A 16835-nucleotide genomic window follows, 5' to 3' on the forward strand; every position below is an offset into this window, starting at 1 on the left:
CTTTTTTCTGAAATTATTGAGTCTCCCAAATAGGACACCATTGATTCCACTTGTTATGGATCTTAACATCAAACAAACTGACCACCATGCTTTACTACGTCCCCTCTTATTTTGGGTGAAGATTTGGTCAACGCCAGAGTTATTACACTATAAAAAAGGTCTCGAGGAGATCATGAAAACTGACCAAAGTAAGGATATCCCATGGCTTAAACACAGGGCACAGTGGATGAAGAAGATAGGCCTATCCCACTTCTGAGATGCATCATCCCAGTTGACTGGGGCGTGCAGGAAATTGTTAAAATCAACCTTTTGGGCCTACATTAACAATAATGTGTTACTTAGGGGCCCATTAGGATGTCGGGTGGATTGCCTCCGCCAGGGTAGCGTTGGCCACCGCCACCCTGGCGGAGGCAATCCGCCCGACATCCTTCCCTGCATTCCCCCCTGCCATATTAGGATGGCGGAGGGGACCGCAGCGGTGGAAAACACCGGCCGCCTGTTTTCTGCCCCGGGCGCCTTGCGGCCGGGGCGGAAAAGGGATAACATGGTGGCGGTGTCTATCAGACACCGCCAGCCATATTATAATGGGCATTTTTCAATGCCTTTCCGTGGCGGCAATGCCGCCACGGAAAGGCAGGCGGACTTCACTCTGGGGGTCCCCTGCGGGCCCCCAGAGTGAAGCACAGTAGGGGGGTGCACACGGGGGGTACCTATGGTACTCCCCTGCATTTGCATAATGAAAGCGGCAGGCACCGCGCGGTGCCTGCCGCTTTCATCATGCAAATGCTGCCATGAATTTTCAGCATTGTGGCGGGCGGTGCAGTGAGCACCGCCCGCCACAATGCTGAAAATACAGGATGTGCCCGCCACTGTGGCGGGCACATCCTAATGGCAATCCCGGTACCACCGCCCTTAAGGCGGGCGGTCCTGTTTTCCGATAGGGTGTGCCCGCCCGCCATCCTAATGTGCCACTTAGTTTTAGTATGGGATGTTATACATCAAGATTCCTTCTTTTCAAAGATGCAGCACACTTTGAACCATTTCTAGATGAGGTACGAACCCAACTAGCAAAATCAGAGTTTTTGAAATTTAGATACGGGTTGTTACAGACAAATGTTAATAAATCTAGATGGGGTAACATCTACAGGAGGAGCAGTGAATAGTGTACGTTATGTTCAAAAGAGACCAAGGAAGACGATCTACATATGTTATTTTTCTGTCCCTCATATGATATCCCCAAAAAAGGTGGATTAAGCCAGTCTGTATAAATTTGAATGTTAGACATTGTAGAGAGGCAGAACGTATTTTGAAGATAGATACGGCACAACTGGTGGTCTTCAGTAAGTATGGGCGAAATTTGCGAATTTGTGGTCTGAGAATTTGCGCAGAATTGAATTTGCGATCCGCAGAATCCGTGAATTCGTGCGAATTTGCGATTTTTTTGCGTGTTCGCGGGTTTTTTTTGCGTTTTCGCGGTCCGCTTGCAGCACACTGACCGCGAAGTTACCTATGCGGTCGTACATGGGCACGGCCATCTTGTGCGCCTTGCTTATTTCTGTTTCCGGGCGCAATTGGCAAGCTCGCGTTGTGTGCGGTGCGCTATTACGAGTTTGCGTGTGTTTTTGCGTGCTTGCGGGGGAAATATCGCGCAAACTTACCCACGCGGTCCTCAATGGGCGCGACCATCTTGTTTTTCATTCATTGGTATGGTTCTGGGCATGCTTTTCCTATCCTCCCCTAATCTCTGCAATGCTTTGTTTCTTTGAACTTTTTAAAAATCTTTTTTACTCATTATCTATCCCTCTATTTTTCTACATCTATATTTTGTGTTTTTTTCAACTTTTCGTTACCTTTAAAGCTATTTTTTTAAACTCTTTTCTTTTCTTTTTCCCTATTCTTTCATAATTTTTTTTTTCAGCTGTTCAGGACCATGCCAAAGGGAGCCGGGAAGAGTAAGGGGAAGGGTCCTGCACCGCGCACCCGGCTCCCATGCGGGCGTTTGAGGGGGTGCAAGTGGTGGCCAGGGAGATTTTTACCGCGGTGGAGGTGGCCGCCCTTATATTTTTTGTTCTGAGCCACCTCCCTAAGACCGTGGCAGCAGGGGGCAGGCCCGGTCAAGGATATGACCTCCGGGAGCATCGCCAGCGGTGGGATAAGGTGTGCCGGGCCATGCCGAGGGAGTTGGGGTCCGACACACCTACGACCAAGCGACTCACCGGTGGGCCGACGTCCTCGACCCGGAGCAGGACCTGCTCCACCTGCTAGGCGTGGAGATCCCTGGCCTTGGTGAGTAGCTATTTAATAACTTCTTTCTATAAGATGGAGGCCATACAGGTGGAATATTCCCGGCTGTGAGCTCGGGAACAGGAGGAGGGGGCGTCAATAACCTCCTCCAGCACTGCCCCCGTGTCCACCAGCCAGCAGCCTCCATCACGGCGCCGTGATCGGACAGCCCCCTGCCGCCGCTCAGCTGAAGAGAACACCAGCAGCTGCCCCCCCCCAGAGCCTGGAAGGCATACATGCACCGCCTAAGCCTAAGAGTGGACTACCTGGAGCGCAAGGTGGACGACCTTGAAAAACAGCTCCGGGACCTCCGCAAGGAACGGCGGGACCGCCTGTCCAGACACCGCCGGAAGTGGCTGTGTCCCTTGCCCCTTTTTTAAAGACTGTTGGGGGGTGGATATCGGGAGTTGAGGATTATTTGGGACTACTGGACTATTTGAAATGTACAATTGTTTGGGGTAGGGAGGGGTGGGACTAGTTTATTTTTGTTAGGGGAAATGTATCATTATTCATTTTACCTACTTCAACATAGTGTACACGTTGATCTTAATTTGTGGGGTGGTGGGCGGGGTTTACGGCACGTTTGGTTTCCTCAAACTTACCAGCATGAATTATCTAAAACGTCCAAAAAATTTCAAAAGTGCCACTAATAGAGTTAATGAATTCAATTGGCCTACTAGTACTTTACTAGTACTACTGTCAGTCTCTCCTCCGAGTCCTAGCCCATTATTCTACCTTCCCAAAATGCGTATCTTACCTGCGATTAGTGTTTGAGAATAAAGCTAGGCACAGCACTGGCTGCATGGCAAATGGTGATTACGCCATCCCTGACCGAAATTCCGTTGTTGTGGTGTTAGTAGGAGTGGTATCACACTAGCAGTAGCAGCATATGAAAAACAAATAAAAAAATTAGACATTGAGTGGCCTGAGAGTAGTATTAGAAGGAACAGTAGCCTAAATAATGCTGAAGATAAGTTGTTGGTTTTTTTCACCTAAATTACAATATCCTATGATTCACCTAGCTGACTTAAAATTGATTTGAGGAGGTTGCTTGCACCTTATCCTCCCCAGCAAGTGTATGGAATTATTGTTGTAATTTACTCACACCTCAATGAAAACCACACAGCCCGGGGAAAGAGGGTTAGGGTTTGAAACTTGGATGGGAATGGGGTTTGTGGTGAAAGTTTTGTGGAGAGAGGAAAAAAAAACACAGCATGGACAAACAACAAATGAAGATAAACAAATCTTTGGATACGAAGCTATCCATAAATCTTTTAAGGGACATAAAGTAAGTGCATGCACTACTGCATGCATGAAGTTGTTTGCTAAATGGATAGGTTACTGAAAAGTAAGTAGTACTTTCTACAATGTACTAACTATGAAGAAACAATGTGACAGTACAGGGCTGCAGTAATTAGGCAATTTCACTTGCCCATCTGCACTCAGAGAGAAGAACCACTTAGTACATTAAATTAGTTTAAAAAACTAGCAAAGACAAAAGTATACAATGGCTGGAGGGATGAATTGAAGTAGAGAGCAAACAAATGCACATAGTCACACTCATAGAAGTTCAGAGCAATAACATTACTTAAAAGATTAGTAGAATTAAGATGGATACTGTAACTGTATGTTGTTGTGGTTGTCCTGTTGAATTTGGGAAGTTGCATGCATCCAGCCATTCCTCTTTTTCGCGGTACTCCTCCATTCCAATTGACCCTCCGTCGATCAATGTTGGGGACCAGAAGACACCTTGTCCACTGCCTGCCTGGCGGATGCTGAATTGCGGGTCGCTAATTGTAAGCCTGAGTTCATCCTTTTTGCCACTGCACAGTGTAAAAGCCGGCCTGTAAATGTTGATGGAAAAACAGGAAGAGATATTAAAACACCACGGAGAAAAAAATATGAGGTACGCTGTGTAGTGCAAAAATAACACTTTCAGTTTCAGAGTCGACAGTATTACAATACATAAAAGCATAATTTCGAATGTGCGTACTCTGAGTCTCCTTTTCAAGGATAAATAAGTGTGGGCGAAATTTGCGGATCTTTCCCCTCAAGCTAGGTGTAAAGTGTAAACTGCGACTTTAGAACAAAATTAGACCTTCCCAGCAGTGCTCCCAGACCCCTCAACTCACCCCCAAACATCTAGAACCCCCTCAAAAACAAGCGATACTACTAGGCCTAACTTTCAACCGTGCACAAACGCTCTCTGCAACTAGGGCTAGGCCCAAACCCCCTTCCCCACAATGGATTTTCTTCAAACCACTTGCATCCGATATTAGACCTAACCAGCAATGCCCCCAGACCCCTCAACTCACCCGCAAAAATGTAAAACACCCCCAAACAGGCCAAACGCAAAAATTGAAAATGTGACACTTAGAAAATTTGAGGCCTACCTCTAAAATCACTCCAAACGCGCTCTGCAGCTAGGCCCTAACTCCCCTTTTCCACCATGGATTTTCTTCGAACCACTTGCAATCAAAATTAGACTTTCCCAGCAGTGCTCCCAGGCCCCCAAACCCACCCCCAAAAGCCTAGAACCCCCAAACAGCCCCTCAAAAACACGCAATACTGCTAGGCCTCAGTTTAAATCGTGCCAAAACGCTGTCTGCAACTAGGCCCAAACCCCCCTTTTCCACCATGGATTTTCTTGAAACCACTTGCAATTAAAATTAGACTATCCCAGCAGTGCTCCCAGACCCCCAAACCCACCCCCACAAATCTAGAACATCCCCAAACAGCCCCCCAAAAACATGCAATACTGGTATATCCAAAACATGGCAAATTGCGCTGTTCACAAAAAATTGCTTTTTTCAGCACTTCCACTACTTCGATCCTCTTGAAACTTACCTGGACACTTGTTCCAGTGATTCCCAAGAATCTCAGCAAGGCGGAAAAAAATCGAACCACTGCGTTCTTCGAAGATATAGGAGAAGAAGAAGGTCTAAGACTAGTTTTCACTTTTTACCCAAACACACGCGCCCGCAAAACACCAGAAAAGGCCATAATTCTGCCAATTCTGGACCTAAGAACGCCAAACCCCCCTAAAACCTTGCCAACATCATTATGAACGAGACTGCATCGGGCCCTGAGCCCTGGACTCAGCGGGAACCCTACCAACTTCAACCCAAAAACCCTAGTACATCGCACTGAACCCTAAACCCTAGATATGCTTTGTCTGTCTGTGTCAAAGAGCCTAGGTATGCCACATTGGGATGCTCTCAGTGGTGCATGCCTTGACCGTCTGCATGGCCTTGCCGCATGCATGGGCCAAAAATCCATTCCGCTCAAGAATTTGCGAATTTTCTGTAATTTCGCGAGATTCGCGAAAAACCGAAAAACAGCAAAATTCGCAAACATAACGGATGTTTGGCACAAGCTTGAGGCAGGGCCATGCAGACGGTCAAGGCAGGCACCACTGAGTGAAGCAACCTGATGTAGCATACCTAGGCTCTTTGTCAGACAGACAAAGCATATCTAATTGTATGCAGCAAGCCACATAGCCCCAATTTTACATGAACTGCTGTCTGGAGTGGCGTGGACTCTGCCTGACATAACAACAACAGTACACTGCCTCGCCCTCGACGACTACAACCACGAATAGACAGACATGTAGTTCTGCTGTAGTAGTTGTTGTAGACTGGTTTACCTGTTTGCCACTCACGAATTGGCCATAGTTCTTCCGTAAACCGACGCTGATGATCCATCCATCCCAGTGAGTGACTGCAAAGAAAAAGAATTATTATTTAATAAATCATCATGGTATATTGGTAAGTGAGTCCACTCCAAGGACATTTTGCATATTGGAAAATGCAACATAGTAGCCCCTGAAGTTGAAGTACAATTTGAATTAAACAAGGCAAAAAAAAACAGAGTAGTAGACATGAGTTACGATTACTGTGTAAAAGATTAAATAATAACCAAGACAAAACATATGATTCATTTCATGCACAAAAAACTAAGCGTGGGCGTAAAATCCGTTTAGTCCGCAAATTTTCTTTTGCTTGATCGCGCTTGAAAAATACAATATCGCGCGCGCTGCGTTGACTTACCGTGTTTCTGAGTCCGCCCAGTTGTTTTTCTCCCGGTTTGCATGTGCTGTGCCATTTTGGAACTTGCTGCGTGATCGCACAAGAGTTTTTCGACCGCGATTACGTCATCGCGGCCTGCCATCTTGCACAGCGAGAGTTTGACAACGCGAGTACGTCATAAGGGCCCGCGATCATGCATCGCGAGAGTAAACAATGCCGAACACGTAGATGTGGCGCGCAGCTGACTTCCGGTGGGAGATTTGAACAGCTCGCTTTCCCGAAATTGCAAAAAATGTTATTCTGCACAAGAAATCCACCGCAGGCAGCATAAACCTTCTAAAAATTATGATTTTGATCAGAATAACTCCTCAGATTGACACTTGGCTGCACTTTTTGGTGCAAGGAGTCCATTTTTTAGGGGGGGGTGGGTGGAAGGAAGTGCCCCCGAGTCTCCAACTTCCTGTTCCTGTCCAGCAGGCTCCTCCCAGTGCTTTGTCCATGTCCTGGTCACTTTTGATTTGGATCTGGAGCTGGAAGGATTACTTTTTGTGGCTGCTGCTGGATATTTGTATTTGAGGACTTTTTGGACTTTGGAATTTGGATCACTTTTGGACTTGAGATTTTACAAGTAAGTTGGTGTTATTTGTTTGGGGCATTGCAGTTGCTGCAAAAACAGTTTTAAAACTTTTTTTACAACTTAAAAAAAATATATATTGTGGGTAGCCACATTATCCAGTAGGCCCAGGATTAGTCATAGGTGCATGATACAACTGTATCTCTGATTTTTTCTTAACTTAATTCTCATATATGTCATGGAATATTAGCTCACTGTTATATGTTGTTTTTCATTTTTTATTTTGGGGTGCCTGTAAAGCCTCACTAGCCAGTAGGCCCAGGGGTATTGAGTGGTGCATGGACCACGTCTTTCTGTGGGGTGTCTTTAATTTAGACATCATTGAGGGCATGGATAGCATTGGATTGTGGTCATTTTTGTGTGATTTTTGACTTTTTGGGGTGTTGTTGGGGCCTGGCCATGTGGGTGGGGGCCGTTTTGATGCCTGGTTCAGGCAGGGCCTGGCCATGTGGGTGGGGGCCAAGGGGCCATTTTGAAGCCAGGCAGTGTGATTTGAGCCATAGGCCTGCACCCAGCCTGCCCTGCTTTCACCCATTATGCCCCGGGGTAGTGAGTGGTGCATGGACCAAGGCTTTGTGTGGGGCCTCTTGAATTTAAACATCATTGAGGGCATGCATGGCATTGGATTGTGGTGATTTTTGTGTGTTTTGTGACTTTTTGGGGTGTTGTTGGGGCCTGGCCATGTGGGTGGGGGCCATTTTGAGGCCTGGTCCAGGCAGGGCCTGGCCATGTGGCTGGGGGACAAGGGGCCATTTTGAAGCCAGGCAGTGTGCTTTGAGCCATAGGCCTGCACCCAGCCTGCCCTGCTTTCACCCATTATGCCCAGGGGTAGTGAGTGGTGCATGGACTAAGTCTTTCTGTGGGGTGTCTTTAATTTAGACTTCATTGAGGGCATGGATGGCATTGGATTGTGGTCATTTTTGTGTGATTTTCGACTTTTTGGGGTGTTGTTGGGGCCTGGCCATGTGGGTGGGGGCCGTTTTGAGGCCTGGTTCAGGCAGGGCCTGGCCATGTGGGTGGGGGTCAAGGGGCCATTTTGAAGCCAGGCAGTGTGCTTTGAGCCATAGGCCTGCACCCAGCCTGCCCTGCTTTCACCCATTATGCCCAGGGGTAGTGAGTGGTGCATGGACCAAGGCTTTGTGTGGGGCCTCTTGAATTTAAACATCATTGATGGCATGCATGGCATTGGATTGTGGTGATTTTTGTGTGTTTTGTGACTTTTTGGGGTGTTGTTGGGGCCTGGCCATGTGGGTGGGGGCCATTTTGAGGCCTGGTCCAGGCAGGGCCTGGCCATGTAGCTGGGGGACAAGGGGCCATTTTGAAGCCAGGCAGTGTGCTTTGAGCCATAGGCCTGCACCCAGCCTGCCCTGCTTTCACCCATTATGCCCAGGGGTAGTGAGTGGTGCATGGACCAAGGCTTTGTGTGGGGCCTCTTGAATTTAAACAGCATTGAGGGCATGGATGGCATTGGATTGTGGTGATTTTTGTGTGTTTTTCGACTTTTTGGGGTGGTGTTGGGGCCTGGCCATGTGGGTGGGGGCCATTTTGAGGCCTGGTCCAGGCAGGGCCTGGCCATGTGGCTGGGGGACAAGGGGCCATTTTGAAGCCAGGCAGTGTGCTTTGAGCCGTAGGCCTGCACCCAGCCTGCCCTGCTTTCACCCATTATGCCCAGGGGTAGAGAGTGGTGCATGGACCAAGGCTTTGTGTGGGGCCTCTTGAATTTAAACAGCATTGAGGGCATGGATGGCATTGGATTGTGGTGATTTTTGTGTGTTTTTTTACTTTTTGGGGTGGTGTTGGGGCCTGGCCATGTGGGTGGGGGCCATTTTGAGACCTGGTCCAGGCTGGGCCTGGCCATGTGGCTGGGGGTCAAGGGGCCATTTTGAAGCCAGGCAGTGTGCTCAGGCCTGCACCCAGTTTGCCTTGCTTTCTTCCATTAGGCCCAGGGGTAGTGAGTGGTGCATGGACCAAGTCTTTCTGTGGGGTGTCTTGAATTTAAACATCATTAAGGGCATGGATGGCATTGGATTGTGGTGATTTGTGTGTGTTTTTTAACTTTTTGGGGTGTTGTTGGGGCCTGACAATGTGGGTGGGGGCCATTTTGAGGCCTGGTCTAGGCAAGGCCTGGCCATGTGGCTGGGGGGTCAAGGGGCCATTTTGAAGCCAGGCAGTGTGCTTAGGTCTGCACCCAGTTTGCCTTGCTTTCTTCCATTAGGCCAAGGGGTAGTGAGTGGTGCATGGACCAAGTCTTTCTGTGGGGTGTCTTGAATTTAAACATCATTAAGGGCATGGATGGCATTGGATTGTGGTGATTTGTGTGTGTTTTTCGACTTTTTGGGGTGTTGTTGGGGCCTGATAATGTGGGTAGGGGCCATTTTGAGGCCTGGTCTAGGCAGGGCCTGGCCATGTGGCTGGGGGTCAAGGGGCCATTTTGAAGCTAGGCAGTGTGCTCAGGTCTGCACCCAGTTTGCCTTGCTTTCTACCATTAGGCCCAGGGGTAGTGAGTGGTGCATGGACCAAGTCTTTCTGTGGGGTGTCTTGAATTTAAACATCATTGAGGGCATGGATGGCATTGGATTGTGGTGATTGTTGTGTGTTTTTCGACTTTTTAGGTGTTCTTGGGGCCTGGCCATGTGAGTGGGGGCCATTTTGAGGCCTGGTCCAGCCAGGGCCTGGCCATGTGGCTGGGGGTCAAGGGGCCATTTTGAAGACAGGCAGTATGCTCAGGCCTGCACACAGTTTGCCTTGCTTTCTTCCATTAGGCCCAGGGTAGTGAGTGGTGCATGGACCAAGATTTCTGTGGGGTGTCTTGAATTTAAACATCATTGAGGGCATGAATGGCATTGGATTGTGATGATTTTTGTGTGTTTCTTGACATTTTGGGGTGGTGTTGGGGCCTGCCATGTGGGTGGGGGCCATTTTGAAGCCTGGTCCAGGCAGGGCCTGGCCATGTGGCTGGGGGTCAAGGAGCCATTTTGAAGCCAGGCAGTGTGCTCAAGCCTGCACCCAGTTTGCCTTGCTTTCTTCCATTAGGCCCAGTGGTAGTGAGTGGTGCATGGGCCAAGTCTTTCTGTGGGGCGTCTTCAATTTAAACATCATTGAGGGCATGGATGGCATTGGATTGTGGTGAAGATTTTTGTGTGTTTTTCGACTTTGTGGGGTGTTTAACTGATTTTCCTCTGGCTTCCATTGCTTTTAGGAGCACAAGAGAACCACCAGTGCCAGGAAGAAGTTCTGCAGCGGTGTGTGCAGCACAACGTCACGTGTGGCCACAGACAAGACAACTCTGCAACTCGTGCAACTGCGGCCTGCTGTTCTGACATCTGAAGAAGATGTGCCCAAAGAAAGGTGGCCGTAGCGCCTCAGCGAAAAAAGTTGCCAGTGCCACTGCCAGTAAGAAGGAGCAGAAGAAGCAAGTGGCACCACCTACCAAGGAGACTGGTGGGCCCACCAACACCTTTTTTGGTAAAAACAAAACTACGCCTGCAGCAGCAGCGGTGTGCGCTGGGGACCAAGCTGGAAACAGCACCTCTGCTTCATTGGGCTCAGTGACACTACGCCAAGTTAGATCCAAGACCATGAGTGCTGCCGAGGCAGCCACTATAGTTTCTCAATCACCATCGACCAGTGATGTTGGCTCATCACAAGAAAGTACCATTCAATCAACGCCGGGTGTAACTCAGCTGACGAGTGTTCAACAACCATAGCCGCAACGACAACCACAGTTGCAACTAGTACAAGCGCAAGTTCATGGGCAAGGAGAGGTGCAAGGAGAGGCGCAAAGAGAGGCGCAAGTAGAGGAGTAAGTAGAGGCGCACGTAGAGGCGCATGGAGAGGTGCATGGAGAGCTGTCCCTAGAGGTTCATGGAGCGGCACAACTGCCTACAACGCTTGTTCCTCCAGAGGTAGGGGCACATCAGGAAATTGATATTCAAGCAGAGGTATCATCCGAGGAAGCCACTCCTCCTGATGATGATCCATTGTCTTCCAGATCCCCAGCAAGAAAAAGGTCAAGGAGGGCTACTACTACTACTAATACAAGTTCTGCTTCAAGACCCCTTCATTCTGATGACCTTGATCTTGATTGGAACCCACCAATGCACTCTGAGAGTGAGGCACGCCATGAGCCGACAAAGGTAGCTAAGCCTAAAAGGAAGGTTCCCGCAAGGCTTCCACTTATGGGTGATGACGACGAACAAGAAGTGGTGTCTTCTGCTGCTGATGAACTGTCTGAGGACGACCCAGTCATCACAGTCGTCACTCCAGCCCCAGCAGGCATGCCGCAGACAGACATTTTCACCCTATCCCGAATGGCTGCTGAGCGGGATGTGGGCGGCGTGGCACTGGAACCACCACCAACGCAGTTAACTACAACACCAACACGACCTACAGCTTCCATATTTTTTAGGCAAAAGGGCCGGCAGGGACCTCCATCCAGCTCGACCTCCATTACCTCAAGCAGTGGTGCTGTAAGTGAACAACAGAAACAATTTCAACCACGCCCATCCTCTACTTCATCTGGCATTGAAACTCAAAGTAGCACCTCCACCACGGGCAGACATCTCCAGTCCCCAGTTTGGGACTTCTTTACTGTTAGCCAAAGGGCGGAAAACATGGTCGTTTGTTCGATTTGTAAAGCATTAGTTAGTCGGGGTAAGCTTGGTACCAACTATGGTACCGGAGGCCAGAGAGGTCATCTAAAAAAACACCACACTATCGAGTGGGAGGCGCACCTAAGTAAGATCCAGGAAGCCAAAAGAAAGACAAATCCAAATGTATCCATTGGTAATGCATCTGATGATGACGAGGGGCTGATCGAAACAGGGGGGAAGTGAAGAAGCGACAGACATTTTTTCTGGTACACCCAGTACCCTTGGCAGCAGCACTGCAGTGGGAGCCCCACACTCTCTACCCCTGCAACATGTATGAGGCACACCAAGAGTCTGGGAGAGACACCAATGCAAAAAAAAATACATCACTGGGCTTAACTGGTTTGAAGAAGTCATCATCATCATCATCACATAAAATGGTCCAGCCCACCATTAGCAGAATGTTTTGGTCGGAGGTGCCATTTGAACGCAACCACCCAATGGCACGTCTGTATAACGCAAAGCTGGCTAAAATGTTAGCGCTGGACCTTCTCCCTTTTTCTTTCGTGGAAGGGGTGGGTTTTCTAGAATTTGTGGCAACAGTCTGCCCTAAATGGAAGGTTCCTAGCCGGTCCTATTTTTCCAGAGTTGCGGTTCCAGCACTACATCAAGATGTGCTGGAGGTGATTGGGGCAGCTTTGCAGAAGAGTACTGTTAACACTATTCACCTGACTACAGACATGTGGACCAGTTGCCAAGCCCTTGATTACATTAGCATCACTGCACACTGGGTCTCTTTTGCAGGGGTTAGAGAAAAGATGACTGCAGGTGTTGACCCTGCCACAATTTTTCAAGCTAGTAAGAAACATGCAACAGTAGCCATGTTTGCCATGGAGAAAACTCATACTGCACCTAACCTTTTGGAGGAGTTTAATAGGAAGATCTATGAATGGCTGCATCCAAGAAATCGCATAGTTGGTTATGTTTCCACGGATAATGGCAGTAATATAGTTAAGGCCATGCAGCAAGGTGACTATTTCAGAGTGCCGTGTTTGGCGCACAGTATTAGGATCGTGGTGCAAGATTTCTTGAAAAAAGAAAACACAGTCAGCAAGTTACTCACCACCTGCCGAAGAATCTGCACACATTTCAGCCATTCTTTTAAGGCCCGTAAGGAGCTGAGGAGCATTCAACATGAACGTAGACTGCCAGTCAAAGGACTCATCCAGGAGGTGGCAACACGTTGGAACTCAACCTTTTACATGCTTGAGCGTCTGTCTGAGCAGTGAGGGGTAATAAATGATTATGTCTATAAACTGGGTTCTACTATGGAAGACATGAGGCTAGAGTTGGAGGAATGGAAGCTAGTTGCAAGCCTGACAGACATACTAAGTCCTTTTGACGTCTTCACGCGTGAAGTCAGCAGGGAGGACTGTTCTTTGGGCAAAGCTATCCCATTGTTGCTCATGCTAGAGCACCAACTGAAGGCGGTGTCTTCAACGTTCCGAGATGATGCTGAAAAGCAAGACGCATATCAGTTGGCGGAGAGGTTATTAAGCTGCCTAGTTGCCAATGAAAGACTTAAAAACATACATACAGAACAACATTACATTTGTGTCACTATTCTGGATCCACAGTACAAAAAGGCAGTGGCCAGCAAAGCATTCATTCCTTTTGATGAATCAGATGTTTCAAAGTACAAGCATTGGCTAGCTGTGTCAGCCACTCGGTTCAAAAAAGAGCGGCAGAAAATTCAAGGAGCCGGCAGAAGTACAACTGAATCAGCAGGCCATCCGGCGTCAAGCTCCACTTCTGAATCTGTGGCCGAAGGGAGTCACTTTCCCTCACAGCCGTTAACGAGACCAGCAACCGTATCATCATCCTCACCTGCACCAGGCCCAGCCATAATATTGTCGGAAGCGGATTGGTTAACTCGTCAAGGGTTTGCTCGTTCCAGTGCTGCAAAGGCCACAGATGGTATGCAAAGTGGAGCAACCGTGGATAACCTTGAGTCAATGGTGCAGGCCTATCGGGATGACCCAACAGAGGTCTTTTTGAATCAGACCCCATTGCTGTATTGGTATAGGAGAAGGGCTCTATGGCTACTGATCACCAACCCAGCTCTAAATTATTTGTCTTGCCCACTCACAAGCGTGTCTTCTGAACGTGTTTTCAGTGCTGCTGGTGCCATTGTAACTTCAAAAAGGACCCGCCTCTCGCCCAAAAATGTGGAGAGGTTAACACTGATCAAGATGAATCAGCACTTCATACCACCAGATTACAAAATACGTGAATGCAAGCAGGAAGAAGAGGACACCGACTTAGGTGACGGAAGTTCTTCTCTGTTAGCTGACCTACTCCCGTCTCAATTCATAGAGTTTGAGGACGAGCTCAACTTCCCTGACACCGAGGCCTGAAAATGACTTCCTTTTTTTTGTCCTTATTCACTTTTATTCCTGTGTGTCTTTCTTTGTTTTGCAACTTTTACCACAACAAAACTCTAATTACCTAATCACAACAAGTCCATCAACAGCACTGTCTTCATCTTATTTTCCTTATTGATTTGAAGGTGCTGCAGTCTGCATTCCTGAGGTTCACAAGTTCACAACTCAATCATGCTCCTCTATCCTCCTCCTTCAGACTCCCCCTATCCATTTCCCTCAAGGCAGATGGATGGATTACGAAGAATAAAGAAACTTTGTCTTTGTAGACGAGTCGCCTCAAGTGGGACTGAAATTACTGACTGACTACATGCTTGCTGATTGCTGACAGAGTTACTTCTGAAATTGACAGGAGAGGCTGCCCTGTGGGCCCTCATTTTCCGAAGAAGATGCGGACAAAAAGTAGAACAGGTAATGAATAATGAGAAGATGGCATGCAGTGGACAGCAATGGCTGCGCGGCTCTGATGAAACCAATTACTGTTTGTTTTTTGTGCATGAAATTAATCATATGTCTTGTCTTAGTTATTATTTATTCTTTTACACAGTAATTGTAACTCATGTCTACTACTCTGTTTTTTTTTTACCTTGTTTAATTCAAATTGTACTTCAACTTCAGGGGCCACTATGTTGCATTTTCCAATATGCTAAATGTCTTTGGAGTGGACTCATTTACCAATATACCATGATGATTGATTAAATAATATATCTTTTTTCTTTGCAGTCACTCACTGGGATGGATGGATCTTCAGCGTCGGTTTACGGAAGAACTATGGCCAATTCGTGAGTGGGAAACAGGTAAACCAGTCTAAAACAACTACTACAGCAGAACTACATGTCTGTCTATTCGTGGTTGTAGTCGTCGAGGGCGAGGCATGGTACTGTTGTTGTTATGCCAGGCAGAGTCCACTCCACTCCAGACAGCAGTTCATGTAAAATTGGGGCTATGTAGCTTGCTGCATACAACTACATATGCTTTGTCTGTCTGCCAAAGAGCCTAGGTATGCTACATCAGGTTGCTTCACTCAGTGGTGCCTGCCTTGACCGTCTGCATGGCCCTGCCTCAAGCTTGGGCCAAACATCTGTTATGTATGCGAAATTTGCTGTTTTACGCGAATCTCGCGAAATTACAGAAAATTCGCAAATTCTTGAGCGGAACGGATTTTTGGCCCATGCATGTGGCAGGGCCATGCAGACGGTCAAGGCAGGTACCACTGAGTGAAGCATCCGGATGTAGCATACCTAGGCTCTTTGACACAGACAGACAAAGCATATCTAGGGTTTAGGGTTCAGTGCGATGTACTAGGCTTTTTGGGTTTAAGTTGGTAGGGTTCCCGCTGAGTCTAGGGCTCATTCATAATGATGTTGGCAAGGTTTTAGGGGGTTTTGGCATTCTTAGGTCCAGAATTGGTAGAATTTTGGCCTTTTTTGGTGGGCGCGTGTGTTTGGGTGAAAAGTGAAAACTAGTCGTAGACCTTCTTCTTCTTCTTCAAAGAGCGCAGTGGTTCAATTTTGTTCTGCCTTGCTGAGATTCTTGGGAATCGCTGGAACAAGTGTCCAGGTAAGTTTCAAGAGGATTAAAGTAGTGGAAGTGCTGAAAACAGCATTTTTTTGTGAACAGGGCAATTTGCCATGTTTTGGATATACCAGTATTGCATGTTTTTAGGGGGCTGTTTGAGGGTGTTCTAGATTTGTGGGGGTGGGTTTGGGGGTCTGGGAGCACTGCTGGGATAGTCTAATTTTGATTGCAAGTGGTTTCAAGAAAATCCATGGTGGAAAAGGGGGGTTTGGGCATAGTTGCAGACAGCGTTTTGGCACGATTTAAACTGAGGCCTAGCAGTATTGTGTGTTTTTGGGGGGCTGTTGGGGGGGTTCTAGGTTTTTGGGGATGGGTTTTGGGGTCTGGGAGCACTGTTGGGAAAGTCTAATTTTGATTGCAAGTGGTTTGAAGAAAATCCATGGTGGAAAAGGGGAGTTAGGGCCTAGCTGCAGAGTGCGTTTGAAGTGATTTTTTAGTTAGGCCTCAAATGTTCTAAGTGTCACATTTTCCATTTTTGATTTTGGCCTGTTTGGGGGTGTTCTACTTTTTTGCGGGTGAGTTGAGGGGCCTGGGGGCATTGCTGGGAAGTTCTAATATCGGATGCAAGCGGTTTGGAGAAAATCCATGGTGAAAAAGTTTTTCCTTTTTAGCTCACTTGCGTGTTTTTGGGGGGCTGTTTGGGGGGGTTCTAGGTTTTTGGGGGTGGGTTTGTGGGTCTGGGAGCACTGCTGGGATAGTCTAATTTTGATTGCAAGTGGTTTCAAGAAAATCCATGGTGGAAAAGGGGGGTTTGGGCTAACCCTGGGCGAAACACTACGCTACGCTCGCGTAGTTTGCGCAACTTTGCACTACGCGAGCTGCACGTAGCACAGTGCGAACACGCGTAGCGCAGCGTAGCGCAGTGCAGCAGTCATTTTTTGCTTGTTCGTGGTCCTCAACGTCATGTTCGCGACCGCGAGCAAGCAAAATGACATCCTGGCGAGACTCTCAACGCGGGAAGGTCAAGTTTCTCAACCAGTTCGCGTTGAGAAAGCTGCCGCTCGAGTAAAAATCTACTCGAGCGGCAGAAAACTACAGCTCGCATTGTGCAAGATGCCGTTTTCAATGATTGCACAGTGCCGGATGCTTGTTTGCACTGTGCAATAATTGAAAATGCATCTTGCACAGTGCGAACATGCTACTACGCAGCTCGCGTAGTGCTACGTGAAGTTCACGTAGTGCGAAGTGCACTTTGCGTAGCTTTGCGTAGCGCTACTTCGCGAACTACGCCCACCCCTAGTTTGGGCCTAGTTGTAGACAGCGTTTTGCCATGATTTAAACT

This window comes from Lissotriton helveticus, chromosome 5_1 (assembly GCF_964261635.1).
Source record: "Lissotriton helveticus chromosome 5_1, aLisHel1.1, whole genome shotgun sequence".
Lineage (NCBI taxonomy): Eukaryota > Metazoa > Chordata > Amphibia > Caudata > Salamandridae > Lissotriton > Lissotriton helveticus.